General features: G+C 49.5%; 1 pseudogene; it reads left to right on the top strand.

Annotated features, from left to right (window-relative positions):
• Positions 1-3,786: 3,786 nt before the first annotated feature.
• On the top strand, positions 3,787-4,465 carry LOC102381085 (annotated as a pseudogene).
• The last annotated feature ends 1,027 nt before the right edge of the window (positions 4,466-5,492 follow it).

Here is a 5,492-nt window from a genome sequence, read left to right as displayed (position 1 = left end):
GCCCCTCCGCCCCCCTGAATTTTGCAAAGCCTCTGTGTGAATTGGGGAGGAAGGGGGATTTGTAAAATTTAGCTGAACAGGGAGGAAAGGCGAGATGGTCACTGCATCCACCTGAGTTTGCAGCAGCTCTTCCAGGCCTAGAGCAGAAGCTGCAGGTCCTAGATGCAAGCACTGCTTCCGATGGGGCTGTCCCATGTCTTTCCCCAGGTGCTTGCAGACTCCCACAAAGGTGGCCAGACTCAGAGCTCATTCACCATTATCCCTGGTGTCTCCCCAGCTCCTGATTCCCCTTCCTTTGCTGCATCCCCCTGGTTCCCAGGTCACACTCAGGGGCTCTGGAGCTCTCCCCCCGACAGGCAGCGGTGACTTTCTGAAGAGCCTGGCTCTCATCGCTCTGGCAGCAGGAGCCAGCACCAGCTGAGAGACTGTTAACAATCCCCCAGGGTTTCTGTCTGCATCTTTTAGTGCCAAAATAGTTTTGTACATCCAGCTCTGTGATGTTATCTGAGGTCTGCTCTCTGCTACAGAGTGTGTGAGCTTTAGTTAAAGCACCTCCAATGCCATTTTGAAGCATGGGACACTGAATACATGGGATGCTGCAGGTGCTTTAGAGTGGCTCTCAGCGCCACTCTAATTAATCTCCCCCCCACTTCACTCTGGGGTATGTGTACAGACACCCATTGCTCTTTGTTCTGTCCCTTGTGACCACAGGCAGCCCCTATCCTCCATACAACCATCATTCAGGTATGTAAAGACTGTTATCAAATCCCAGATCAGTTTTCTCTTTTCCAGACTAAATAAACACAATTCTTCCAAAAGTTCTTCACTGTTATAGCAGCGAGGCAGTGCAATAGATGCCAAGGGAAGTTGTGGAAACTATTATTGAAAGTGTTTAAGCTGGATAAGCATTGCTCAGGGATGATCTAGGAGTAGCTATGCTAGATTAATAGATTCCTAGATTGTAGGACTGGAAGGGACCTTGGAAGATCATCGGGTCCAGCCCCCTGCACCAGACAGGAAAGACAACTGGGGTCAGGTGACCGCAGCGAGGTGACTGTCCAGTCTCCTCTTGAAGATTTCCAGGGATGGTGATTGCACCTCTGGAGGGAGCTTATTCCACAGTCTGGACACCCTGTCTGTGAAGACTTTTTTTCCTAATGTTGAGCCTGTAATGGTCTTCCAGGAGTTTGTGACCATTACTCCTGGTTTTCCCCAAGGGTGCCCTGGTGAACAGTTGTTCACTGAGTCCTTGGCATACACCTGATGTAGCGGTATGCTGCTACAAGGTCCCCTCTCGGTATTCTTTTCCTTGGGCTGAAAATCCCACATCCCTCAGCCTTGCCTCAGGTGGCTTGCTGCACAAGTCTTTAATCATACGGGTGGCCCTTCTCTGGGCTCTCTCAAGCTTTACCATGCCCTTCTTAAAGTGCGGCTCCCAGAACTGGACATGGTACTCCAGCTGCAGTCTCACCAATGCTGAGTAGAGCAGGAGAGTCACTTCTTTGGTTTTGCTGGAGATACATTGATCGATGCATGCCGGGGTATTGTTGGCCCTGCTGGCTATAGCATTGCATTGCTGGTTCATGTTCATACTGTGGTCAATTATTCCCCCCAGGTCCCTTTCATTTGTAGGGCAGGTCAGGTTGGCATTGCCAAGCCTGTAGGTATGCCTGTAGGTATGGAGCATTTTACATTTCTTGATGTTGAACTTCATCTGGTTCTGGTCTGTCCAACTTGCCAGCCTGTCTAGGTCTATCTGTATCTGCAGCTTATCTTCAAGTGTGACCACGCTTCCCCATAACTTGGTGTCATCCGCCAGTTTGGCCAGTGAGCTCTTCATCCCCTGCCCCCCATCCAAATCATTCATGAAGATGTTGAAAAAGCACTGGACCAAGCACCAACCCCTGAGGGGCAATGCTGGCCACTTCTCACCAAGATGACACAGATCCGTGCATTAGGACTCTCTGGGTCCTGCCCTGCAGGCAGTTTCTCACCCACCTGACTGTCTCAGAGTTAAGGCCACAGTCTCCCAATTTTATTGTGAGAACATCATGGGATACTAGATTGAAAGCTTTTTGAAAGTCAAAGTATATAACAACAACCTCCTCTCTCTTATCCAGGTGGTGAGTCACCTGATTGGAAAAGGAGATGAGGTTGGTAAGACAAGACCTGCCCGTGACAAAAGCCATGCTGGCTGTCATTCAGAATCCTACCTTTTGCAAGCCTATCGTACATAGACTCCTAAATGAATTTTTCCAGGATTTTCCCTGGGATACAAATTAGACTAATTGGCCTACAGTTACCCGGGTTCTCCCTCCTCCCCTTCTTGAACATAGGCACAACACTGGCCCTCTTCCAGTCCTTGGAGACCTCCCTGAAGTGCCACAAATTTTGGAATTACCTTCGCCAGGGGCTCTGCGATGACTTCGGCCAGCTCCTTCAGCACTCTCAGATGAATTTCATCCAGACCTGCTGACTTATATACATCCATTTTCTTTAATTGATCACACACCAGTTCTACAGCAATAGTAGGAAGGAGGTCATTTGGGCCCTGCTCATTCTGCACCCTAGCTGGCATGATTTTCCCCTTGGCCCAGTGGAAGACCGAAGCAAAGTAGGCATTCAGGAGTTCAGTTTTCTCTTGTGTCCCAGTGACTAGCTGTCCTGAGTTGCTGAGCAATGGCCCCACACTCCCATTCACGTTCTTCCCATTCCCTATGTTCCCCTCCCTGCTATAGTTATTTCTTCCCCATTCCCCTCCCTGCTATATGTATTTCCAATGTTTCTCAGCTTTGCTGGTTGCCACATGGAGCCAGGAATGATTTTTTTCCTCCTCCTGTTGCTACAGTCATGGCTTTTTTAAGCCTTCTTCAGAGGCATTGGGTGTTGGCTGCAACCAAAGTTGGGAATCAGGGCTGGGCTGTGCCAATGCTCTGCTAGGACTCAAACCTGGAGATTCCTGGCTAGAGGGTCTTGCCCCTGCATTCGGGGGTCAGACTGACATTACATTGGGGTCAGGACAGAATTTTCCCCCATGGTCAGATTGGTGCAGACTCTGGGTTTTTGCCTTTGTCTGCAGTGGGAGGTGGGGCCACTACCTGGGATCTTGCAAGCATACCTTAACAACCCTTAGAGCAGCAGTATACTAAGCACTGTTGTCCTCCTGCTTTACCTGTGGCAGGTTGAGGTGATATGTCTTGTGGTTGTGTTAGGATGACTGTGTAGTTTTAGTAATAGATTAGAAAAAAAAATGTATGGGATGGTTTAGATAGGGATGATCTTGTCTCAGGCAGGGGACTGGACAAGATGACCTCCAGAAGTCAATTCCAACTCTACTTCTCTATAATCCTATGATTGTATTTCCAAGCACAGACACAGGGGTTGGACTAGATGACCTCCCATGAGGAATGAGGCTACCTACAAACTGCAATCCCAGTAAAAGCAGTATTATTAGACATGCTTCATTGCCATGTCATTTCCCTTTTCCTTGCAGCAGGGTGGGAGTTGCATGGAATAGCATCACGATTTTAGCCAGCACAGCGTGCCCTCTCCCAGTGGTAACAACCTTAGCTCTCCTGCCTTCATCTTGGTTGGCATCTCTGGGCTACAGTCCACCCATTTCTAGATGGCATTCCCTCTCTGCTGCATGTACATCTTGGCTGTCATTGGCAACTTTGCTGTACTCTTCATACCCCCAGGTATTTCTTCCTGTGCATGCTTGCTGCCATTGACCTGGTGATGTCCACCGCTGCAGTGCCCAGACTCCTCTCTCTCAATTGATTTGGCATGAAGGAAATCAGATTTAGTGCCTGCCTCATCCAGATGTTCCTTATACAATGCCTCTCTGCCATCAAGTTCACCATCCTGCTGGCCTTAGCCTTAGCCTTAGATTGGTACGTAGCCATCTGCCACCCTCTGAGACATGCTGCCATCTTCACCAATGCTGTGACAGCAAAGATTGGTCGGGTGCTGTGGCCAGGGGCGTGATGTTCCCTTGCTCATTCTCCCTCTGCTATTCTGCAGGTCCAAAGTCCTGTCCCACTCATACTGTCTGCACCAGGATGTCAGGAACCTGACTTATGCCAGCACCACTCCCAATGTTATGTATGGCCTGACTGTCATCCTCCTGGTGATGGGGCTGGACTCACTGCTCATCTTCCTGTCCTATGTCCTTATTATCCAGACAGTCCTGCAGCTGGCATCTAGCAAGGAGCGGCTGAAGTCCTTCAACACCTGTGTGGCCCACATCTGTGTGGTGCTGGCCTTCTATGTGTCATTCATTGGGGTCTCTGTGGTGCACTGGCTGGGGAAGAGCCATGTACCACTGATCCATGTAGTCATAGGGAATATCTACATCCTGATGTCACCTGTGCTCAACCCTATCATCTATGTGATGAGGCCTAAGGAGATCTGCAGAAGGATCCTGAAGCTCATCAGGATGGAGAACTATGGGGCAACTCAATAATCCAGCTTTGCTTCTTGACTTCTGTACCTTCCTGTCTTTGATCACCAGTTCTTGGGGGCATGAAACATCGTTTTGTTCTGGTCTCCAAGAGTGCTAAGAAAAAAAAAAGGGTCATAGACTATGATTGCAGCTCTCAAACCCTTCTCCCATACAAATACTAAATAATCACCTGTCCCCAACCTCATTCTGAACAAGCCAATAGTCATTCCCAAAGAAAAATTAGTCTAGGAAGGATGGGATGATCAAATTCAGAACTGTGGAAGTAGAGGTAGTTCCATGGGAATGTTGTGAGGGCTCAGAGACTTGATAAAGTCAGACCCTCTTCCTTCTAGGTACAATATACCCCAGCCTAATGTCAGACATAGTGAGTATCATTAAACATTTTCATAGAATCATAGAATCATAGAAGTCAGGTTGGCAGGGACCTTGTAGATATTCAAGTCTGACCCCCTCCCTGGGCAGGAGGAAAACTGGGCTCAAATGACCCCAGCCAGGTAGGCATCGAGCCTCCTCTTAAAGACCCCCAGGGTAGGAGCCAGCACCACTTCCCTTGGAAGTCGGTTCCAGATCCTAGCCGCCCTGACTGTGAAGTAGTTCCAACGGATGTCTAATCTAAACCTACTCTCCAACAACTTGTGGCCGTTATTCCTTGTTATCCCAGGGGGGTGCTAGGGGAAACAAGGTCTCCCCCAAACCCTTCTGGTCCCCCCTAGTGAGTTTATAGATGGTCACCAGGTCCCCCCTCAGCCTTCTCTTGTGAAGGCTGAACAGGTTCAGGTCCCGTAGCCTCTCATTATAGGGTCTGCCCTGCTGTCCCCGGATCATGCGGGTGACCCTCCTCTGGACCCTCTCAATGTTGTCCACATCCCTCTTGAAGTGGGGTGCCCAGAACTGGACACAGTACTCCAGCTGTGGCCTGACCAGTGTCGCGTAGAGGGGGAGGATCACCTCCTTGGCCCTACTTGAGATGCACCTGTGGATGCACGATAGGGTCCGGTTAGCCCTGCCGACCGTGACCTCGCATTGT

The sequence above is a fragment of the Alligator sinensis genome, unplaced genomic scaffold, assembly GCF_000455745.1.
Source record: "Alligator sinensis unplaced genomic scaffold, ASM45574v1 scaffold364_1, whole genome shotgun sequence".
Lineage (NCBI taxonomy): Eukaryota > Metazoa > Chordata > Crocodylia > Alligatoridae > Alligator > Alligator sinensis.
Note: the sequence above shows the minus strand (reverse complement) of the source record. Positions and strands in the feature narration are given on the sequence as shown.